This window comes from Gracilinanus agilis, chromosome 5 (assembly GCF_016433145.1).
Source record: "Gracilinanus agilis isolate LMUSP501 chromosome 5, AgileGrace, whole genome shotgun sequence".
Classification (NCBI taxonomy): Eukaryota; Metazoa; Chordata; class Mammalia; order Didelphimorphia; family Didelphidae; genus Gracilinanus; species Gracilinanus agilis.
The window spans coordinates 240060409-240086400 of NC_058134.1; positions in this window are offsets into that span (position 1 = coordinate 240060409).

Consider the following 25992-nt stretch of genomic DNA (forward strand, 5'->3'; position numbering starts at 1 on the left):
ACTGGTATAGAGTCATAGATTGTAGAGCTGGAAGACAACATAGAAACCATCTAGGATAAATTCCTCATTTTATATATGAGGAAACTGAGGCCATGAGAGGTTAGAAAACTCATTCAAAGTCAGAGGATAACAGATATAGCACTGGAAGGAACCTTAGTACCAATCAAATTCAATCTCTTCATTTTACAAAGGAGCAACCTGAGGCAAAGACTAAATGACTTGTCCAAGGTCAGACACGTAATAAATGTCTCGGATGGGATTTGAACCTTGGTCTCCTTGACTCCATGTCCAGTGTCCTATCCATTATACCATGCTCACTCTTTACATAAGTAATATGCATCAAAGGAAGTATTAGGAAGAAAAATGTTGATTTTATATGGAGGCGAGTAGGAAGTAATAGACATGTGTATGGTGGGAATTAGAAGACCTGGTTTAAGAATTAGAAGACCTCTGCTATCTACTCACCTTTATGAGCTGGGGTAATCCATTTACTCTCTCAAGGTAGTCCACATTCCCTCTTATAAAGCAGACTGGATTTGAATGAAACATCTTTAAGGTCCCTTCCAGTCTGAAATCCCATTATCCTATATTCCTCTGGGCAGGAGACAGTAGACATTATTGTGGACACTATTGAAAGAAGTATGGGAAAGAGGGGGCAGCTAGGTGGCTCAGTGGATTGAGAGCTATATCTAGAGAAGGGAGGTCTTGGGTTTAAATCTGGCCACAGACCCTTCCCAGCTGTGTGACCCTGGGCAAGTCACTTAACTCCCTCTGTCTAGGCCTTACCACTCTTCTGCCTTGGAACCAATATACAGTATTGATTTTAAGTCAGAAGGTGAGAGTTTAAAAAAAAAAGAATAGTGGGAAAAGGATGCATTTTTTCCCTATGTCTCTACAGGAATGTCTGATTAGTTAGTTTTTGCTTTTTTTCCGGTTCTAGAGATCATCATCTGAGTCTGCAGGATTTTTGTCTTTAAAGGAAAGGGTTTCGAGTGTATTAATTCATTAATTCATGAACAGATGAGTGTAAACCCTATAAGCACTGGGGTTCCTTATCCTGACTCCCTCTCTCTCTGGCATGTTGGTTTCCCCACGGGCAGCTTTCTTTTTTGTTGGAAAAGAATGGCTCCAGAGGTTCCCAAGCTATGTTTTTCATTGTGAGCCAAAATTGACTTGTGTTTTTTTGCTATTAATTAAATCCAGATGACTTAAAATGTGTGATTGGCTCTTAACACATTTCCCAAGGCTGATAATCCTTCATATTGCTGGTTCAAATGCTAGTGCACCTGATCGGTGTCATTCAGGATGAAAGCTAGCCTCCTAAAGAGACCACACAAAAGAACTTTCAGGGTGCAGAATGTCACACTTTTCCCAGCTATGGCAGATGGATCCTTTTCTGAGCAAGTTAAAGGCAAGAGAAATCATTATAAATATCATTGTGGAGTTTGAGATGCAGAGGTTGATTCCATAGTTTGTTTTTGTGACATTCCCCAAGGCTGTGTTTTGTTGAGAGTTTGGTATTAAGTGGTCTAATTGTGCCAGTGGATGGGGGCTTTTTTTTTCATTTGTGTAATCTTCTCCTGGGACTGCAGCTGCTAATTTGGTGATTAATTATCCATATTACACATTGTTTATTTGACCATGCCTAGATTAATTTCTCTTTCCAAGCAAATCACGTTTAGATATGAATTTGCATATCTTGATTACATTTTAATGCCTTGACTATCATTGTCTTTTCCCTGGACACCTCATCAGATTACAGAAGAGTGCCCAAGCAGAGAATGATGGAATGTCTTAAATGACATTGCACATCAGTGGGCAGATAATGCACATGACTTACTTTTAATGAAGAATGTGTTCTTTGATAATCAAGAGGGTTATGACATCTGATATGCAATCCTTCTTGGAGGTTGTTTGATTAACATATTTCAAAAACAGCCTGCGGCACTTTGAGAGGTATGTGAAGAAAGGATGTTAAATACGTACACACAGAGAGAGAGGTGAGATCTTAAAGTGATGTATAACTCCATCACATATACATATAGTAATATAATAATTTATTAATCTAAATAAGATATGTTGATGTGCTTGTATATGTCATTTGTATTGGTGGCACTCTGAAGGATTTCTGACTGACCAGAGGGCATTCATAGTTCTCTCTGCCTCGGTCTATGTTATACATGCATATATATGCACATGTGTGTACACACAAACATACATACATGCACACACATATACGTATATACACATACATGCATCGGAATACATATATAGACATCAACAGGCATGTACGTAATTGTATCTGTGTATTCTGCAATCTAATTACTTTAGTAAGATGTCTTTATTTCCCCAAATTTCTTGTTCTCAAAAATATATGAAAATAAATGGAAGGATTTATTATTTTTAGGAAAATTGATAAATGGAGCATGATATAATGCCAAGGTATGATGAATTTGGAGTCAGAGGCTACATGAGGCAAAGCATTTGAATTCAGGTTCTTGTGACTTTATAAACTAATCTCTGGTGGTTTGGTTTTAATTCCTTTAATTTAATTTAATTTGGAACCCCATGTCCAAAATCTGGCTCATCCTTGTTACTCCCCTGCCCCAGCCCCTGGTTTCAGCTTCCTTTTGTGTATTGTCTTCCCCTATTAGATTGCAAACTCCTTGAGGGCAAAGAATGTCCCTTTCTTATTTGAATTTCCAGTACTTAGCACAGTGCCTGGCACATAGTACACACTTAATAAATGTTTACTGAAATGCTTAGTGAATTGCTTGAAACATCCTATTTTTGCCTTTCCTTTCGTTGATATCTCCTGCCCCAGAGATGGGGTCAAGTAAAGGGGCAGACCTGGAAAGATCATTATATCCAGGTTCAGGGCATCTGTTTCAACAAAAGAATTTATTTGTACTTTGGCAACCCATAAGAATAGAAATAAACAAAGAAGTGCCCCCAATCCTCCAGAGAAGGAACTGGAATTACTCATCAGTGAATTGTAGCATAAATTGTACCTGAAGCAACCAAATAAATCCAAGCCTTTAATCCAGATTTGTGAATGGTCTCAGATCCAAATAATTACAATTTATGTGCCTCAATTTATATTTCTATAAACTTGTACCCATTGAGCCCCACAGACATTGATTGCATTGGGGGGGTAGTCTGTCCCAGTTAAATGACTGGAATGGTATGTTTTACTTATGCTTGCTCTGGTTTCTGTTTATTAAATGTTTCTATTTAAGAATTAACAGGATTGGGGGCAGCTTGGTTACTCAGTGGATAGAGAGTCAGAGCTGGAGATGGGAGGTCCTGGGTTCAAATTCGACATCAGATACTTCCTAGCTGTGTTATGTTGGGCAAGTCACTTAACCCTTATTGTCTATCTCTTACTGCTCTTATGGCTGGGAACCAATACATAGTACTGATTCTAAGATAGAAGGTAAGGGCTTAACAAAAAAGAATTGGTAGAATCATCTTGGCTGATTGGTTCATTGGGAAACACACTAGTGAAGACTGAGGAATAATAGATAGATAGATAGATAGATAGATAGATAGATAGATAGATAGATAGATAGATAGATAGATAGTATTCCTCCATCACAGTTACTTCTAGGACTCTGAGAGTAAATTGTAACAATACGACTACGTTAGTTTGGGACTCCTTTCCTCACCTACTATTGTGAGTGCTTATTGCCATGAGCAAATCATCATCAGAAGAAAAGAGAACAAGGAGGCAAGGCAATATGCTCACCATCCTAGAAAAGCTAATTAATTTGGTTTCAAGGTCCTTTTGGTATGGGACACTGGGTTTCCACTGAACACCTCAAACCCTAGAAGTGTTTCAGGTTAAACAGAAAGCAGGAAAATTCCTTTCTTTCCTTGCATTCCTGTTAATGCTGAGTAAAAGTGACTCTGGGTATCAGAGACTCACAATAAGGAAAGACCATTGAAAAAAATATTCCCCTTGCATTCTCCTCTAGATTTTGAGATGGACACAGATACACATCTTCCAGTTATGCTCTGATACTGTCGGGTGGTATCTATGACATTTACTTGTCCCTTAAACTATGCCTGGTCACTCCCTGTGTCTTTGGGACACAGTAAAACATCACTTTAGCCCCAGTCAGATAATGAATATCCCCCATTTCTGCCCAACCTCATTCCAGTCCATCATCCTTTTTCTAGTCCAGTGGTTCCCAAACTTTTTTGGCCTACTGCCCCCTTTCCAAAAAAAAAAATATTACTTAGCCCTTCTGGAAATTAATTTTTTTTAAATTTCAATAGCAACTAATAGGAAAGATAAATGCACCTGTGGCCATCACTGCTTCTCCAGATAGCTGCAGCACCCACCAGGGGGTGGTAGAGCCCACTTTAGGAATCACTGCTCTAGTCACAGTAGCCCTTATTGTCAAAAGGGCATATAAAACCCAGAGCACATCTCGTATGGGAGGCAGTGTCCCACCTACACTGTCCTCCCAGCCAAATTCAACATGAATTCCAAATTAATCAATTTCTCTTTTTATTTTTAAGCTAAGTTTTAGAGTCTTGAATTTTTGCAAAGGATATCTATCCTGAACCTGGGGTTCACCTGAAGTTCTCCCACAAAACTTTGAAACTACCTACTCAAAACTCTCATATTACAATGGAAGAAACTGAGTTTCAAAGAAAATAATTCCTTCAAAGTATTCTTAAATATTTTTGAGAACAAAAAATTTTGGGAAATAAAGACATTTTACAAACTTACAAATTTGATGGAAAAGGAAATTAACAGCACAAACACTAAAATGCTATGCATTTTTTCTTTCAAATCTAATGAAATTAGTTCTCTGAGGAAATTAATATGATTTAGAGAGGCAGTGATTAGAACATAGCATCAGGAGGACCTGGCCTTAGATTCTTTCTCTGTTACTAGCTGTTTGACTACATCAAAGTTGTATCACCTCAATGAATTTCAGTTTACTCCTCTGTAAAATGGGAGTCACATCAACTAAAAGAGTTGTGAGGATCAAGTGAAGATAAATGTATGTAAAGCGCTTTGAAACTTTAAATTAAGTATCAATTTAAAATAAACTCACTTTAAAACAAATATTTTGCTATTGAATCTTGTCCAACTCTTCATGACACCAATTGGGGCTTTTTTGGCAAAGGTACTAGAGTGGTTTTCCATTTTCTTCTCCAGCTCATTTGACAGATGAAGAAACTGAGGCAAACAGGATTAAGTGACTTGCCCAGGGTCATACAGCTAGTTAAGTGTCTGTGGCTGGATTTCAACTCAGATATTCCTGACTCCAGACCCAGTACTCTATGATTGCACTAATAAACTACCCTAAAATAAATATATTATTGTTAATTCAAATTTTTCCTCCAGGATCTCATGGGTCACTCTCTCCCAAAAGCAACTTCAAGAAATAGAAGGATTCTTTTCTCCCATTTGTCCATCCCATTTGTCCTTTTGAGTTGTGACTTGGCATAGTGGATAGAGTGTAGGACCTGGAATGAGATCAAACCTGAATTCAAATCCAACCTCAGATGCTTCCTAATTTTATGACCCTGGACAAATCACTTTTTACAACGTTTGCATCTTCTTTCTTCTAATCTCTAAAACATAGATAGTAACAGCACTAACCTTATAAGGTTTTATGAGGACTAAATGAGATAAACTTTTGTCAAGTGCTTTGCAAACTTTAAAGCTGCATATAAATTGCTAGCTTTTAAAAGACCCTGAAAAAAATACTACTATGGAGTTGTTTTCTTCTTAATAATTGTTATGACAACAGAAACATTCTGTCTTTTATTAAATGTGTGTCTATTCCTGGGGAACGATAATATCTTTTGAATATAAATTGTTCACTATGACATGGTAAAGTGCTGCTCAGCACTGTTTGGGGGAATAGTGCATTCCATAGTGTTTGACCATAAAAGGAAAATAGAAAAGTACATCCCGTTCCACAAACTTTTAATTTTCAGCTGTCTGCCAACTCAAAGGAAAAGGAAATTAAGAGCACAAATATTTCGCCACATGCACTGGGCTTTAAAAATGAGACCATTCCTTCTTAGAAAAAGAAATCAAATCAAGACTGTCATAAATTTTAGGAGTTAAAGCCTAGTAAAGATAGGTCCACACACAGACATATTATGTATATGGATTGCTTTATGTGTTTGCATGCCTGTGTCTGTATATGTATAAGAGTTTGGAGAGGAAAGGAAGGGAAGGGAAGGAAAGAGAAGAAAAGGGAAGGAAAGGGAAGGAGAGAAGAGGGAAGGGAAAGGAAGAGTGTGTGTGTTTGTGGGTTTTTTTTTTATTTGATCCTCACAACAATCCTATGAAGTAGGTGTAATTATTATGGACAATTGGATAAAGTGACCTTGATCTATAGAGTCTTGGGTTCAAGTCCTACTTCTGGCAAGTGTTGACTGTCTGATCTTGGCCCTATAATCATTGATTTGGAACTGGAATTTCTCCATTTACTGAACAAGACTAGGGAAACTAAGATTTAAAAGGGACCTCAGATACACTCTAGTTCTAACCATATCCAGAAAGAATTATCTTGACTACACCCAACAAGATAGTCATCAACATTTCCTTGAGGATCTCTAGTGAGGAGAGAACCCCATTACCTAAAGTCCTTGACCATTTTGCTTTAAGGTAACTCTAATTATTAAAAAGTTCTTCTGGATATCAAGCCCAAGTCTGGGCCAAGGAGCACAGGTTAGTACAACCCTTTAGATACTACAATAGTGCTATCAAGTCCTTCTGAGTCTTCCCCAGGCTAAACATTACTGGTTCCTTCAACTTATCTTCTCAAATGACCCTTGACAATTGTGACCACTCCGCATTTTGTCAATAATCTTTCTAAAATGTGGCATCCCAAACTGGAATATCCATATCCAGGACTCAATCTTATACTCCAGATAGAATTGGATCAGTATTCAATAAAGTGGAATTATCTGAAACAATGTATGATGCTCTTAAGGTAGATTTTTGTTTTATTTTTTCATATCAAATCAGAATTCTCATCCTCCCTTTCTTTCTTCAGTTACTTTAACTTAATCTATTTTAAGACAACTCTTTTCCCACTAGCTTCTTCCCTCACCCTCACCTCTCCACGCCTTTATTTCCCCTCTAGTTTAGAAATTTTTAGAAATTCCTAGTTTGGGAATTTTGCTTATTCATTCCTTTTTCATACTTACTTATAATTATTTAGTATTTTCTCTCTTTATTTTTTCCCTCTCACTTAAGAAGTCAAGTAGTTTTCCTTCCTCCCCTTCAACTTGTTTTGTTTGCTAGGTTTTTCAATTTCATTTTCTGTGCCTTTCTCTAAAGAAGATTTATTTCCCTCGCTTTTTAATTATTTGTCTTCCCTTTCTATCCATTCTAGACTTTTATTCTTTGATCTATGGTCTTCATATTTATTTAGTTTTTTTGTTATTCTCTTTGTTTTAGAAATACCAATTCCTTTGGATGATAGAAATGTTCCATAGTAGGAATTTTCTTTTGTCCTTATTTCTGCTGCTCATCATTGACCTTGCTACATCATCATTATCTTTCCCATCCCATCTTATTTTTCTTTTAATCTACTCCCTGGATCCATACTTTCCCACTGCTTGGAATATCAGTTGCTTTAAGCAGGGGTCGACAACCTTTTTGGCTGTGAGAGCCATAAACACCACATTTTTAAAAATGTAATTTTGTGAGATCCATACAGTGCTCACAGTGCTGCTCCTGTAACAGTGCCTGAAAAAAAATTGACATTATGGCTCCTGCAGAAAGAGCCATATCTGGCCCTCAAAAGAGACAGATATGGCTCGAGAACCATATGTTGCTGACCCCTGGCTTTAAGGAATTCTGTTCTCCTTCTCTTCAGGCAGGAGGAATGGTCTCTTTAAATACCAATCCCTACAGATTATGCCCACCGCAAAGTTCCTATCTTTTTCTATGGAATATATCTCTTCTCCTTTGAAAGTATTTATCAATAGTACCTTCTCCCACTATTGAAATAAAAATTCTTTATTTTCTTCACTTTTTCAAACCCTCCCCTTGCCTCATCTCCCTTTCTTCTATAACCTCTCTTCTTCCTGAGGGACTACAAGGATGATTTTCACTTTTTTGTTAGCTTTTGGTTTCTTTAAAGTATATCACATAACCCCCCTTATCTTCTTCCTTCTCTCTCTCTTTTTATTCTTTCTTCCATTCTATAATTTAACCCCACAGATATAACCAAAAATAATAATATTATTCACTTGTAAGTGGGACATTGTGAAATTTGGTTCATGATATTTCAGACTTATTTCTAAATCATCACTTCTATTTGACTTTCTGTTTGTCCTCCTTTATACTTTTAGAAGAAACCTTTTAATGGTCTTTGTTGTTATTTTAATGTTGTTCTTGGTTGTATTTGTTTACATTTTCTGAGATATGTGAGAAGCAAATTTCTTCAAGCCTGTTTTTTTTCTAAGAATATTTCAGATACCTCTCTTTATTGAATGTCCATCTTTTCTCATTAACAATTAAGCTTAGACTTGAAGGGTGGGCCATCTCTGGTCGTGTTTTTGCTCTTTGAAACACAATTTCATTCTTTCCTCTAGTTTCTGTTTGGTGCAAAATAGTCTTGTCTTCTCTGAATTTTCTTGTCTTCATTTTTCAAGGTCTTTCTACTGATCACTTGGAGAACTTATTGTTTGTCACCAGAATTGTTAAATTTTACACGTTACTGTTTAGAGCATCATTTTCCTTATCCCCTAAGACAACCAGTGAATTTTTTTCTGTTGGTACTTTGTTTTCAGTTTTCAAAGATTCTGGGCAATTTTTTTTGTATTATTTGCTGTATTTGGGTGGTCATTTCTTTTACTTGCTGTATTCTTCTAGGAAACCTATAATCATTAAATCGTTGCTATGTATTCTGTCTTTGAGATCAATATATTTTGTTTGTTTGGAGATAATGTTTTCTTTTAAAGTTATTGTTTTTTTCTTCTCTTCTTCTAGATTGTCCTCCACTTCCACATGTTTTCATTCCCAATCAATTATTCTTCCTTTTGTTTCTTTGGTGCCAGTGTGAACTCAGATTTTTCCATTTTGCCAATTATTTCTGTTGTGCAGGTCATAGATGATTCTTTCCCAATTCTTATTTCTGTTTTAGGCCATTCACTGTTATCTTTCAATTGTTCCATAATCTCTTGGAAATCTACAGTGTTCTCAGCTTTGCCAACTGTTGATTCATTTTCCTTTGCCATAAATTACTTATTCATAGATGTCTGAACATTTTTACCTAATCTGGAGAACATATTACCTTCTTTTATTAATATAGTCCTTGTTGGTTGACCTGCCTATACTCAAGGTATTTACTTAAATACCTTGTTCTTTCTCCTGAGATTTCACCTTTTGCTTTTTTTTTCACCTCATATTTTCACCATTGCTCATATTCTGTCTCTCTGCTTTGATGGCAATTTTGCTAGGGGCTAGATCCCAAAGCTATCTCCCTATTCTCCCATACTAGGCAATTTACAGTTCACCAGCCTTAGTGTCTGCCCCAAGTGACTTTTAGAGTTATAGAACTGGTTCCAGTTAGATGCTGGGCTCTTTCCCTCAGGCTTAGTGGCATGGAATTCAGCTACATACATATCCCGTCCCAGTTTCCTCTGTTCCCCAGTTCTCTGTTGCAACTTAAGAAAGCACTATCTTTTGTTGCCTGCCACATCACATTTGTCATTTCATTGAACTTTCAATCCACTAAAAGCCCTAGGTCTTTTTTCCAGATGAACTTAACTAGTCATGCTTACCTTATGTTTTACTTGTGGAGTTGACTTTTGTATGTGTAAGACAAATTGTTTAATTCTATTAAATTTCAATTCATTAAATTCAGCCTAGTGTTCTAGACCTCTGAGATCTTTTTAGATCATGACTGCCATCAAACTTGTCATGTGCCTAAAGAGTTTCAGTATCCCATTCAGAAAATTTGTAATATCTTTCCATTCTGAAATTTTTTAATGGAAGGTGTTCTTGTTTTCTGTTATGATGTAATAAATTTTTGTATTTGAACGTGTTTTTTTTTCTTTCTAACTGTAACTCATCACTCAGGAAATAGCAGGTAGATCAGTCAAGAAGCATATAGGATCAAGTCTTACTAAGTCACTGATTTCCTGGGAAGTGTTATCCTATTTGATTGCACATGATCATGTGTGTTTGCTTAACTGATTTCATGATGATATACTTTTGCTCACCTCTTCCTCTAAAAATAGAATGATTTCTTTGAAATCTGTTTAAATGGAAAGAGACTGAGACAAAGATAGTGAGTATACAAACTGAGTCAGAGCTAGAGCCAGGGTCAGTGGGTGATGGAGAGACATAGAGACACAGGGAGAGAGAAACTGCTAGAGAGAGAGAGAGAGAAAGGGGAAAGAAAGGGGTGGGAAGAGAGAGACGGGTTAGGGGAGAGAGAGAGAGAGAGAGAGAGAGAGAGAGAGAGAGAGAGAGAGAGAGAGAGAGAGAGAGAGAGAGAGAAGCACTTAGATTTTTACTGTTTATGGATGGTTTTAGTAGCCTATGAGTCTAGATACATAAAGATGACTGCTGTCTTTATTAAAGTATCTTGCTATGATTTAAGACCTTTCCATTCATTGAAAGATTCTTTCCTTCTCTATGAACAAAATGTAGTTTTATTAGAAAATTCATGAACCATATGATTTTTCTATAGATGGTCCCTAGCTTATGCACATTGCATTAGAATACTTCAAAGTCTATGCTAATAGAATCATTAAGCCCCCTCCAGCCTATCTCTACTTGTAAATTTCTTGAATATCCTTTTAACTTTCAGGATCTTCTGAAGTGGAAAGTGGGCGAATACTTGGATGCCTTTTAAAGGCTCATTTTAAAGCTGCATCCATTTGGATGTGGATTTTCTTTTTATTTCCCACCCTCAAAAAGGCTTTTTATTAGTTTAGTCTAAATCCTATCTCCCTTTTTAATCTATTCCATGTATATAAATGTGGGATAGGGTTAAAGTCTTGAGACAAAATAAACAAATAAACTAGCAGAAATTATATATAATTATATATACACATATATGTATGTATGTGTGTATAAATTTATATATAAACATGTATGGAAGCTTGGAAGCATGTACAGATATATTTATGCATGTAAGTATGTATACACAACTGTAGGAATAGGAGCCATTATTATGTATGAGTAGGAGTAAAGTTCATGACCAAACATGGAATAAGACTCATAGAAGATAAAAATAGATATTTTTGCATAAAATCAAAAAGGTTTTGTGTGATAATTCTAAGAAAGCCAATACTAAAAAGGAAACAATTAACTGGGAAAATCTTTGCAGCAGGTTTCTCTGACAAAAGGTCTTAATTTCAAGATATATAAGGAACTGATTGAAATTTATAAGAAATAGACTCATTCCCCAATTGATAAATGGACCAAGGTTTTGAAAAGGTAACCCTCAAAGGAAGAAACCCAGGATTTCTAGAGCCACATTAAAAATTGTTGCAACTCACCACTAAGTACAGAGATTCATGCTATTCTAAGATTCTACCTTTCACCCATCAAAATAGCAAAGGTCACAAAAAATGATAAATATTGAGGGGGCTGTGGGAAAAGAGGTACACTGATGTACTGTTAGTAGACACAGATCATTTCAAAAAGGACATTGAAGGACTTCTAACAACTGATGCTGAGTGAAGTGAGCAGAACCAGGTGACCTCAGTAAGCAGGCTAAACCAGGTGGAGGGTAATCAAGAGGACTCAAACCCATTGGTGAGTTGGGGGATGTCTACCCCCAAGCATGTCAAAACTTAATCCTCTAGAAATGGGCAAATGAGAACAATCATTCCAATAGCCATGAAGACAACTGAAGTAGGCACTGTGGAGTGTTTAGAGCTTGGCCAAGTATCAAAGATGACAAGGTCATCCACTGCATCCTCCATTGTTGCCAGTCCTCCTGACTTGTGTCTTGCACTGGACTTGGATGGCTCTGGAAGAGAGAGTGAATCTGGAAGTCTGTAGATATGGTGATGCTTACATCTTTTAGAAGGAAAGTCCAAGAGCAAATGAGAATGGATTTCTGTCATGTATTGGTCTGGAATTCTAACCCTTTTTCTGACTTTCACACGGACTGCCAAGCTTGGGAACATGTAGAGTACATGATCTGAAGATGGAGAAAATATCTTGGGGTTTAAACCACCTAGACTTGGTTGAGCCTTAGTCAAGTCTCCTTCATATCTGATCTTTTGCCTAGAGACAATATTTAAACCACATTCCTCTTTTGCAACACTCTTGTCCATGTACACACACACACACACACACACACACACACACACACACACGGTTGGGTTCTTTTTCTCTAATAGAAATCTATCCCTATATGTACAAACTCTCCACATCCCTCCTTCTTAATTGGGTGATTCATGGAAATGGTGGAATTATTCAGCTGATTATGCTTAGAGATATATTCAGACATTGTTAACTTCTAGCTCTGTGTACCTTTAAACTAAGGTCACACTACTATAGTCATTTGAATCCAGTGGTTTGGACCAAGGCATTCTCCTACAGTACCCTAATATCATATCCCTCTCATGTATCTCTCCCCTTCCGGATTCCTCCTAAATAGGGCATATCCATAAAGTCCAAGTATGTTCATATCACACCTCTATTCAATGAATTGTAATGATTCAATAATAACTCCAGGGACAAACAACATTTCATCTTTACTTCATCTTTTTTTAAAAATCTCTATTCTTAGATATTTTACAAAATGCATGGCTTTTAAAACACAGAGGCTATTAAGCAAATCACTTGACTTCTGCTTGTCTCAGTTTCCTGAATTGTAAAATGGGGATAATAAAAACAATTTGCTTTGTTATTGTAAGCATAATACTTGGCACATAAATGGGTGCTATATATAAATGTTTATTCTCACTACCTCCCCTCTCCAGATGATGTATAAACAAATCAACATATACATATTAGGGGTAGATGCTTAAAAATCTTTTGTTGTGTATGGTACATGATCAGGAATGTTTAGGGATAACACTATAAGATCTATCTGGAGCCATATTTAATCCATCAGCAGCAACTCCACCAATAGCCAATCATCATCCCTCAAACTGGCTTGGAATCATGCTTTCCATATTTTTTTTAGAGACAAGGGCTAACTGATTTCTTTTTAATTTACTCAGGATGATGGAATTTAGAGCTAAAAGAGAACTTAGAGATCGCCAAATCTAAATACCTCATTTTCCATATATGGAAACTGAGGCTCAGACATATGGGGTACTTTGCCCAAGTTAATGTAGCTATTAAGATACAAAATCAAGATTAAAATTCTGGTCTTCTTTCCTCTAAATAACTTTGCTCCCTTTATCTTGTACCAGTTTGGGAGATGTTCTCTAAAGATTTTCAGCAAGTACTCCAAAATAAAACTTTATTTGCATACTTTCAATGAGTAATGTGTGACTTGTAAAAAACAAAACAAAATAAAATGGATTTTGTACACTTGATGTTTTTAATAATTCACAGTTTCAACTTAGTAATTTAAAAAAAGCATATATTAAACTAGTTTGATTCACACAGATAATTAGTGGAAAACAAAATATCACATAAATTGTAAACAAAAACAAAATTGGAAATGGGAATAGCACAAAAATTAAGCTTGAATTATGCTATGACTAATCAGTCTTGAATTGTTCTTTTTGTGGCTATGTCTACTAAATAGGGCCCATCTATGCAACTTTGTTATTAGATTTTAGATGCACTTCTGAAATGAGTCTTATTGAAAGGCTCATATTTAAAAAGGGCAAGAGCCTGTTTGTTTTCAGGAAATTAATCTGCTTCTATAAATGTCGTCTACTGAGCACAAATTTCAATTGACTGACGAAAGAGAAATGTTCCTTGTGTTTTGTTCTGTTTTTTTTTTTCCAGAAAAAAGAATGCTAGGACAGGAGTAATTCTTTAAAGCAAGGGTTTTAAAGGATACATGGATACATTTCAGAGAGTATACGAACTTGCATGGAGGATGGGGCAGTAGAATAACATCATTATTTCAAAATAATTTTTTTGCTCAGTAATCTTGTATATTTGATTTTATGTCGTTAACTATATTATTCTGAGAAAGGGTTGAGTGGCTTCATCAGATACTGAAACAAACAAACAAAAAATGCTCCCACAGTGATCATGCTTTGTTGTTGTTCAGTCATTTTATGTCTGATTCTTTGTGACTCTCTTTGGGGTTTTCTTGGCAAAGATTCTAGAGTAGTTTGTCATTTTCTTCTCTACTTCACTTTACACATGAGAAAATGGAAGTAAACGAAGTTAAGTGACTTGCCCAGGGTCACACAGCTAATATATTTAATAATTTAATTATTAATTAAAGTAACTGTCTAATACTAGATTTGAAATCAGGAAGATGGGTGTTCCTCATTTCCAGCCCAGTGATCTATCTGCTGCACTAACTAGCTATCTCACAACCAATGGTCCATGATACCAAAAATGACAACAAAAAATATTAAGAACTACAATTTTCAGAGGCAGCTAGGTTTCTTAGGGGATTAAGAGACAGGCTTACAGATGGGAGGTCCTGGGTTAAAACTGGGCTCAAACACTTCCTAGCTGTGGCAACCTGGACAAGTCACTTAATCTCCATTGCCTAGTTCTTTACCACTCTTCTGCCTTAGCAGAAGCAAAGAATTTTTTTTAAAAGAACCCTAACTTTGAGGAATAAATGTAGATTTTGCATCTGTGTCTTTTATATGCAAATGAAAACATAGAAATAGTTTACCCTTTCCCCCCAAGAAACATGTTGCTAAATCATTATTAATTGGAAACACTTCAAGGACCTACTTAATATTAATGTACTTTTCTCTAGACCATTAAGCAAAGGCCACATTAATTTCTATCCTCCATGTAATGAGTGATAAGCCTTGTGTATCAGCTGAACCAGAGCATCAGAAAACCAGAAGGTATGTTGAGAGTCCATGAAGCTTAATTTCCCACACCCAGACATGACTTCTGGCGGGAAGTGGAATGAGAGCTGGATTCTGAGTCAGAGGACCTGTGGTGGGGTCCCACTTCTACTGGCCACTACCTGGATGATCTGAGGACACATCATGCCATTTGGCCTCTGTTTCCTCCTTTATAAAATGAAATGGTTGGATTCATTACCCTTTGAGATCTCCTTCCAGATGGAGGTTGGTGACAGTGACCTTGGTGGGACTCAGTTTCCTCCTTTATAAAATGAGAGAGTTGGACTCAATGGCCTCTTGGGTCCTTATTAGCTCCAGGTCTATGATCCCTTGACCTAAACTTTTGTGCAGACTATGGTTGTTAAATTCAAGGTTATTCTCCAAAAATTAGAGAAAAATGGAACAGCTAGGTGGCTCATTGAGATCCAGGCCTAGAGATGGGAGACCCTGGGTCCAAATCTGATCTCAGACCCTCTTAACCGGGTGACCCTGGACAAATGACAACCCCTATTGACACTCTTCTGCCTTGTAACCTATTACACATTACTGATTCTACAACAGAAGGTAAGAGTTTAAAAAATAAATAAAAATCATAAAAATCAGAGAAAAGGTTTCTTATTTTTAATTAGGTCATTAATTCATTGATTCAGTTTAATTCAGTTCAATTAACCTTAGTATGTTCCAGGCAGCCAGTCCTAGACACTAGAGATGATACAAAGCCAACAATTAAAGTGTCCTTGCTTTTAAGGGTCTTTAAACAGAGGGAAGGATGCAACACTTAAACACACAAATATAAATCAAGGTAACATGGAGCATAAATATATTATGAGATTTGGAATCAGAGGCCCTTAGTTTGAATCTCAGCTTTATCACCATTTGTCTGACCTTGGGGAAGTCTTGTCTGGACCTCTGTTTCTTTACTTATAGCTAAAAGTTAACATTTATATGGTACTCTTGAGTGTATAAAGTGAATTATGGGGCAGGTAGGTGACTCAGTGGATAGAGAGCCAGACCTAGAGGTAGAAGGTACCCAGTTCAAATGTGGTTTCAGATAGGGCAAGTCACTTACCCCTAACTGCCTTTTGCCTAGCTCTTGCTGTTCTTCCGCCTTAGAACCAGTATTTAGTACTGATTCAAAGACAGAAGGTAAGGATTTAAAAAAGAATGTAGATTACTTTTTAATCATCTTATTTGAGTTATCCCTATTTGACAAATGAAGAAACTGAGGCTAGATGAGGTTAAATGACTTGCTCTGTAAAGCAAGAATAGACTAGGTGGTCTTTAAGATCCCTACTAGGTAATATGTGCTGTGCTAAATGCTTTCGACTCTATAATCATATCATATTATAAGATAACGAATCATTGGAATAGAAGAAAACTCATATAAAGTATTACAGGAATATTTGAGGGAGTCAAGAATTTAATAGCTGCGAGATCAGGGAAGGCATAAAAGACATGGTTGCTTAAATCTCCCAACCACTGGCTTTAGTTAGAGGACATTAAAATAGGGATTGAAAAATGGAAAATTTAATTCACCATTTTATAAAAAATTTAAAACCCTTGCCTTCCATCTTGGAATCAATATTTAGTATTGGTTCCAAGGCAGAGGAGTAGTAAGGGCTAGGTAATTGGGGTTAGGTGACTTTCCCAGGGTCCCATAGCCAGGGAATGTCTAAGCTCAGATTTGAATCTAGAACCTCCCATCTTTAGGCTTGGCTCTCAATCCACTGAGCCATCTAGCTACCCCAAACCACCTTTTCAATACTGAAAAGTGAGGTTTTTTTGGCCTGGTGTAGACATAAGGCAGCTAGCTAGTACGATGGATAGAGTGTCTGGCTGGGAGTCAGGAAGACATAAATTCAAATCCAGCCTCAGATACTTACCAGCTATATGACCCATGGCAAGTCACTTAACCCTGTTTGCATCAGTTTCCTCAACTGTAAAGTGATCTGGCAAAGGAAATGGCAAACCACTTCAGTATCTTTGCCAAAAAAGGGGTTACAAAGAGTCATTGGGCTGGCTGAACCACTCTGGGTCAGACCTGTACATGAGACCAGAAAATTTAAAGCTATAAGGGGCCTTAAATATCCTAAGAGTCCAACTCTTTCATTTTATAGGTGCATTGACTGAACTTTTGAAGACCTTCCCAATCTGGATTCCATTTTTTTCCAGTTTTATTTCACATTTCACATTATTACCTTCAAATGCTAGAATTGAACACAACTGAAGCAACTGAGCAACAAGACACAGATATTAGATACAACTTCCAATCTTCTAAGCTAACCAAAATTTCCTTAGCTATATGAAACAGCAATATGGTGTGTTGATAAGAGTTCTGGTCCTGAAGTCATTGGGAAAGCTGGTTTTAATTCCTGTCTGTCTACTTCATAAGAACTATGTGACCCTGGGCAAGTCATTTATATCTCTGAGATTAGGTTTCTTCTTCACCAGTAGTATATTTTTTCCTGTTGTCTGTCTGTCTGTCTGTCTCTCTCTCTCTCTCTTTCTCTCTCTGTGTCTCTCTGTCTCTCTCTGTGTTTCTCTCTGTCTGTCTGTCTGTCTGTCTGTCTGTCTGTCTGTCTCTCTCTCTGGCAGTGTCTCCCTTTCCCCCTACTCTACCCACCTTTCCCTGAAAGACAACCATTTAGAGGCTTTATTTGAGCTTCTAAGGTCTTTAAAAACTCTAAATCTGTGACCCTGTGATCTTTGCATATAAAGATACAAACACATACACACAGACTACTTACACTTATAAATTTGGCTCTTTCTGTGCATCTAGAAATATTCCATTTTTACTTGACTCCCCTGGAAAATGCCCTACTCCAGGAAAGGGGGTGCCATCAGCTGTCAGCTGAGCTGTAGAGATAACCTACTAAGAGTCAGTCAAGATATCCTCCCCATGGAGATTGATTTCCACAAATGGAATCAACTTCTGGCAGCTGAAAGTGATAACTTCAAGACAGTCTCCCCCTCCTGTTTGTCATTGATCCTTCCTCCATGTGCCAAGTCATTATCTAGTGGGGCAGAGGGGAATGGAACCTTGAAGTAATCCATGGTCATCTTTCAAGGGAGGAGCAGAGGAGGGAAGGAGAGACTGCCTGGCATAAAGCATTGATTGGCAAAGGTATACAGCCCACAAATCAATGCATGATATGCTTAGATGGAAAGAGAATTGCTTATTCATGGGGTAAAATTACATTTAAATATCATTAAGCTCATGGTGCAAGTTGGAGGGGAGATAGCTGTGAAACTTAATATTAACCCATTCGAACTTGTAAAACAATAATCATATGTTAACTTGGTTTTCCCTGGTTTCCCGTTTGGCTTCCTCTTCAGATTTAAGGCAATTTAATTCTAATTTGAGACTTTGTACTGCTTTGGTGCTTTTCCAAGGGCAGATTAAAGACAATTCCTGGGCTATGGAATGCATCACATTTACCCAAGTAGAGACCTGCTAATTGGTATGAATGAGCACATTTACCCTTGGCACATTAAGAGATCACGAACAGGTATAACAAAAATGACTTTAAAATGGATACTTTACCTTCTCAAATAGAATGTTTGTGACCTCAACAGTTTGTTGTGAGAGGTCATTTCTGCCTTCTGTCTAGATTATCATCATCTGTCTGCTTTGGGTAGACAGGAGTAGAAGTTGGCTGATAGCATGAGCTCTTAATGCATGTCTGCCAAAGGGTACTTTTTGGACTCTCTTATTGGCAAGATCCAGCTTTTGGATTGAAGAAAGCAGACTGTCAATGAAACAGAAATCATTGCATTATACTCAGAAGAGGACCAGCTTCAGGGGTGACTTGACCAAATAATGCATCACTTACAAAGAATCTACATCTTCTTCTTCTTCCTCCTCCTCCTCCTCATTTCTTATTAATACTCTTTCTTAATGTTAATGTTAAAACTCTTGCTTCTTAGTTTCCCATGGCCTCCTGTCATCTTCTTTCCAAGTCCATGTGAACTTTTCCCTCCTATAATCCTTAATGCTTACTTTCTGTATTAAAATTGATATTAAGTATTGGTTCCAAGGCAGATGAGTGATGAGGGCTAGGCAATGGGGGTTAAGTGACTTGCCCAGGCCAGATTTGAACCCAGAGTTCCTATTTCTAGGCTTGACACTCTATCCACTGGGCCACCTAGCTTCTCCTTCCTCATATTTCAAAACAGTTTTAGAAAGAGGTTTCATGGTCTCTGAGCAAGCAACATAGGAAAGGGCATAAAGACTAGATATTTTGTTTCATTGCTACAGGGAATTCCCAGATGAGAAAACTCCTTCTAACAAGTCAGATCAACATATTCTCTGCAATTATAATCTTAGGGAGTCGCATAAAATTCTGTACTGAGAGGTTTAATGATTTGCCTAGAGATACACAGTCAATATACATAAGAGGTGGAACTTGAACTCAGGTGCTACAGGCACCAAGGCTGGCTCTACGTAGATCCATTATACCATTCTGATTTTCAATCAATGAAATGTTGTAAAATGTTATTTAAAAAGTTGATTATCTGAACACAATTACAATGTACTCCTCATACAAATACAGTCAGACCTAAACAATTGGAAAAACATTAGTTGCTCATGGACAGGCCAAGCCAATATAGTGAAAATGACAATTCTACTTAAATTAATTCACCTACCTATTCAGTGTGCCATAACAATAAAACTACCCAAAAATTATTTCATAGAAGTAGAAAAATAACAACAAAGTTCATCTGAAAAAAACAAAAAGCCAAGAATTTAGGAAATTACTGAAAAAAATATAAAGGGAGGAGGCGTGGCTATACCAGATATCAAACTTTCTATAATGTGGTAATCATTAAAACAATCTGGTACTGCCACTGCTGGGTTGGTACCCCAAAGAAATAATAAGGAAAAATATTTGTACAAAAATATAACTGTGCTCTTTGTGGTGGCAAAAAATTGGAAAAAAATCCATCAATTGGGGAATGACTGAACAAATCGTGGTATCTAATGGTGATGGAATGCTATTATGCTGAAATGAATGATGAACTGGAGGAATTCCATGTGAACTGGAATGACCTCCAGGAATTGATGCAGAGTGAAAGGAGCAGAAACAGGAGAACCTTGTACACAGAGACTGATACACTGTGGCACAGTAGAATATAATGGACTTCTCTACTAGTAGCAATGCAGTGACCCAGGACAATTCTGAGAGACTTATGAGAAAGAACACTATCCTCATCCAGAAGAAGAACTGTGGAAGTAGAAATGCAGAAGAAAAGCATATGACTGATTGCATGGTTCAATGGAGATATGATTGATGTTTTTGCATTAAAAATTCACTCTATTGCAAATATAAATAACATGGAAATAGGTTTTGAACAATGATACATGTATAACCCAATGGAATTGCTTGTTAGCTCTGGGAAGGGGGAGGGAAAAGGAATGGGAAAAATCATATATCATGTAACCATGGAAAAATATTCTAAAGAAAGAAAGAAAAGAAAAAAAAATTGTTACTGGCTAAGAAATAGAATGGTGGATCAGTGGAATAGATTAGGTAATCAATATATGGCATTTAATGTCCATAGCAATTTAGTTTTTGTTAAATCCCCAAATCCAAGCTATTGGGGAAAAGAATTCACTATTTGATCAAAATTGCTGGGAAAAATGGAAAGCAATATGGCAGAAATAGGCATAGACCAACATCTTATACCATATGCCAAGATAAACCCAAAATGGATATTTTATCTAGAAATAGTGATGCCATAAACAAATTAAAGGAGCATGGAAAAGTTTGCCTGCCAAATTTATGAATGAGGGAAGAACTTGCGACCAAACAGGACATAGGAGAACATTACAAAAATGAAATAGATAATTTTGATTTTAGTAAACTAAAATTTTTTTTTGCACAAATAAAATTAATGCAACCAAGATTAGAAGGGAAACAACAAATTTTGGGGAAAAATTGTAACAAGTATTTCTGACAAAAGCCTTTTTTTCTCAACTATATAGAGAACTGAGTCAAATTTGTAAAAATACAAAACACTTCCCAATAAAGAAATAGCCAAAGGATATGAACAGGTAGTTCTCAGAGGAAGAAATTAAAAAGAAAATCAACTGCTTAAATACATGGGTTGATGAGGACATGATTGGGGATCGAAAGTACCATACCAATGCAACTATCAACAATTTGGAAATGGGTCTTGATTAATGATACGTGTTAAAACCAGTTGAAATGCATATCGGCCAGGGTAGGGGGGAGGTCGAGGGGTGAAGGGGAAAGTAAGAGCATAATCATGTAACCATGTTAACTTTTCTAAAATATAAATATTAATAAATGTTTTAAAAAATATCCATATCATATAAAAAATGCTTCATGTCACTATTGATTAGAGAAATGCAAATTAAAACAACTGTGAGAGATTACCTCACCTTTACCAGATTGGCTAACATGACCAAAAAGGACACTGATAAATATTGGAGGAGATGTAGGAAAACTGGGACACTAATAATCTGTTGGTAGAATGGTGAACTGATACAACCATTCTTAAAAGCAATATGAACCAGGTCAAAGGGCCACAAAACCATGCATATCCTTGACCCAGCAATACTACTCCTGGGTCTGTATCCTGAAAAAATCAGAGATAAGGGGAAAGGACTTATGTGTAGCAAAATATTTTAGCAGCTCTTTTTGTAGTGGCAAAGAATTGGAAACTGAGGGATTGTCTATCACTTAGGGATCAGATGAACAAATCGTGGTATATGGTGGCAATGAAATGCTATTGTAACATAAAGAATGATGAACAGGATGAGTTTAGAAAAAACTCTGTAAAAACTTATATAAACTGATGCAAAGTGAAGTGAACAGAACCAGTAGGAGAGTGTGTACAGTAATATAAATATGAAAAGATCAACTTTAAAGGACTAAACCATCAGCAGCAAAGCATGTCTCCAAGATAATCATAAGAGACTCATGAAGAAAATACCATCCATAACCAAACGAGGAATTATTGAAACTGAGAACAGATCAAATTATGCCATCTTCCACTATATATCCTTCATAGTGAGATTTCTATTTTATGTGTGATATATAGTTTCTATCATGACATGAGCAACATGGAAATATGTATATTACATGAAAGTATGAGTTTAACCTATATCAGACTATTTACCACCTAGGAGAAGGGGAGAAAATCTGAATTTTAAAATATCAGAAAACAGCTGTCAAAAATTGTTTCTATATATAACTGAAAAATAAAAAAAACCTTTTTTAAAAAGTTGATTATCTGTGCTTTTTCTCCTTGGTCATTTTTTCAGTTCATTAACAATAATATGTAAAGGAGAATGATGAGGGTGATGAAGTTCACTGTAGGGTTATCATATGTTATTCTTAAAACGTGGTGCTCAAAATAAAACATAGTATTCCCCATGTGTTCTCACCAGGGCAGAGAACATTTGGGATTAACACCTCTCTCATTTTGAACTCCATGCTCCTATTAGCATAGCCTTTTATCAAATTAGATTTGGTTTTTTGTTATGATTTGTTTTTGGCTACCATGACACACTTTGTAATTATATTGCCTTTCCATTACACTGAAACCCAGAACTCTTTTTAATTTAAATTGCTGTCTAGTCATTCTTCTCTTGTCCAGTATATGTGACATAATTTTTTAAATCCAGGTAGGACTTTGCTTTTATCCCTATTAAGTTTCACCTTATTGAATCCAATCAATCAACAGGCATCCTCCCCTGCTACATCTAATGCCAGGTGGCTAATGTTTGAAAAACAACCTTCATAGCTATGCCTCCATAACCACTTCTCATTGTCATTGCTGCCACTCTTATAACCTAATGTCTCCATTACTGCAAAATCCCATTAACTGCTTTCCGTGTCTCTGGTCTCATTCATCTCAACTGTGTCTTGTACTCATTAGTAAAAGGGCTGAGAAGACTCAAAATTCCTTCTGCAAAATAATTTCATTTCTGCTTCTCTCCAAGCAAAAATCCTTATCTTTAGATTTTAAAGTAATCATCTGATTACTTAACTTGCATAAGAGAATATAATTTTTTTCTTAATGTCTGCTATTATGGAAAGAGGACTGGATGAGGAGGTTGAAATGAAGGTGTTGGACTGTATCAGTTCTAAATTTATGATACTATAATTTTACAAGTGTAGCATCCAGAGCTTATATGTAGTACAAACTTTAGTCAACAATATTGTATACTTGTATTATGGCACAGTACGTGTTGGTGGATGATATCTTTTGTTGTTAATTTGTCAGTCAGGTTTAACTCTTCAGAATCCCATTTGGGTCTTCTTGGCAAAGACACTGAGTGGTTTGCTGCTTCTTTCTCCAGTTCACTTTATAGATGAACTGAGGCAAACAGGGTTAATTTGACTCAACCAGGGACACACTGCCAGTAAGTGTTTGAGGACTGATTTGAACTCTGGAAGAAGAGTCTTCCTGACTTCAAATTTGGTACTTTATGGACTGTACCACCTAGCTGCCCCAAAATTATTTCAAGAATTTGTCTAAAACTCATTTCAGATATAGCATATTTAATAAGAGTCACTTAGAGGTGATGTTAACTATTTATGCATCTTGATCCACGTTGTTTTTGTGTTGCTTCATTAGGACATCAGAAGCAAAGGATTTGGTTCTCACTCTTATTCACTTCCTTGAAAAAATTACTTCATTTAATTATGTGCCCACTGAAATGATAGGGCTAGCCAATTGAACAATATTCCTCAAGGTTTTATAAAACTATGTTTGAGACTATTGTTCAATCTGCTACTCTCTACCAAGTCTTATCAATGAATTCTTTCTTAAATATTGTTCTAAGAAAAAACAGCATCTCAGCTGATGAATTTATACACTTTTCCCTATCTGGAAAATGGCAGATATGGATCCTCTTTTTCTATCTACTATAGCTTCAGAAATCTGAGATAAAATATGGATGAAATGTTGTCATTTGTTGAGATTTGCTACTGATAACTTCTGCCTCTTTCAATGGTTTTATGATGTGTTTTATTTTTAATATTAAATTTTATTATTGTATAATTTTATTTATATGCATTTATAAAAATATTTATTTTTAATTTATTTTAAAATGTTCATATAATTTTACTTTGAAATAAAATTTTCATCCTATCTTTATTTTCTTTGCTTAGTGAATAAAAAAATGAAATAGAAGTTAATACAGCTTGGCTCTTCAAAGTATTTTATAATTCTGGTCCTTTTATTAGGTCTCCACTATGCTGTGCCACCCTTCTAAATTTCAGTGGTCTAGTGGCTAGAGTGATACGGGCTTCAAGTGAGGAAGATCTAGGTTCAAAATTTGCCTTTAACATTTATTAGTTGCGTGATCTTGAACAAAACATTTACTCTACTGTATTGGTAAGACTGCCAGATTTGATGTCAGAAACTCTATGTTCAAATTCTGATGCTATACCTTGTACCAATATGGCCTTGGTCAAGTCCCTTAACCTTTTTGGGTCTCAGTTACCTCAGCTGAAAATTTAAGAGTTCTCAGTAGATGAAATGAATGAATAAAAAAAAATGATGAAATCTTTACTGTGTTCTCAAAGCTGGGAAGATAAGTGAGAAAGCCAAAATAGCTCTTGCCCTTAAGAAACTTACCTTCTAATAAGGGATAGGAACATAAAGGTACTTTGGTTTGGAAAGTTACAGGGGTAGAAAGTGAAGCTCTAGGGCAGGGGTCGGCAACTTTTTTGGCAGTGAGAGCCATAAATACCACATTTTTTAAAATGTAATTTCATGAGAGCCGTACAGTGCTCACAGTGTGCACTCCTGTAACAGTGCCTGAAAAAAAATTGACTTTATGGCTCCTGCAGAAAGAGCCATATCTGGCCCTCAAAAGAGCCAGATATGGCTCGAGAGCCATATGTTGCCAACCCCTGCTCTAGGGGAATAGATTGACACGTCTTATTCAAGGCCTATAGCAGATTTAATTTGATCATGCTTCATGGAATAAAAATTGGGGATGGAGAAAGAGAGGATAGTTTTAAAGGGAGAGGCATCAGGGAAAATAGAGGCTTTTCTTTCCATCTAAAACTGAATTGTGGTCAATGAATATGAGGCTGGTTCATTTTTTTCCTTTTTTTTAATAATAATTTTTATTTTTTAGAAAAGTTATCATGGCTACATGATTCATGTTCTTACTTTCCCCTTCACCTCCCGACTTCCTCCCCCCCCCCCCCATAGCCGATGCACATTTCCCATGGTTTTAACATGTGTCATCCAAGGTTTATTTCCAAATTGTTGATAGTTGCTTTGGTGTGGTAGTTTCAAGTCTGCATCCCCAATCATGTCCGCATCAACCCATGTGTTCAAGCAGTTGCTATTCTTCTGTGTTTCCTCTCCTGTAGTTCTTCCTCTGAATGTGGGTAGTGTTCTTTTCCTAAGTCCCTCAAAATTGTTATGGAACATTGCATTTCTGCTAGTACAGAAGTCCATTATATTCTATTTTACTACAGTGTATTGGTCTCTGAGTACAATGTTCTTCTTGCTCTGATCCTTCCACTCTGCATCAATTCCTGGTTCACATGGAATTCCTCCAGTTTATTATTCCAGTTCACATGGAATTTCTCCAGTTTATTATTCCTTTTAGCGCAATAATATTCTATCACCAGCATATGCCACAGTTTGTTTAGCCATTCCCCAATTGAAGGGCATACCCTCATTTTCCAATTTTTTGCCACCACAAAAAGTGCAGCTATAAATATTTTTGTACAAGTCTGTTTATCTATGACCTCTTTGGGGTGCAGACCCAACAAAGGTATGGCTGGATCAAAGGACAGGCAATCTTTTATAGCCCTTTGAGCATAGTTCCAAATTGCCATCCAGAATGGTTGGATCAGTTCACAACTCCACCAGGAAAGCATTAATGCCCCAATTTTGGCAATCCTCTCCAACATTCATTACTCTGCCCTACTATCATTTTAGCCAATCTGCTAGGTGTGAGGTCATACCTCAGCATTGTTTTGATTTGCATTTCTCTAATTATTAGAGATTTAGAACACTTTCTCATGT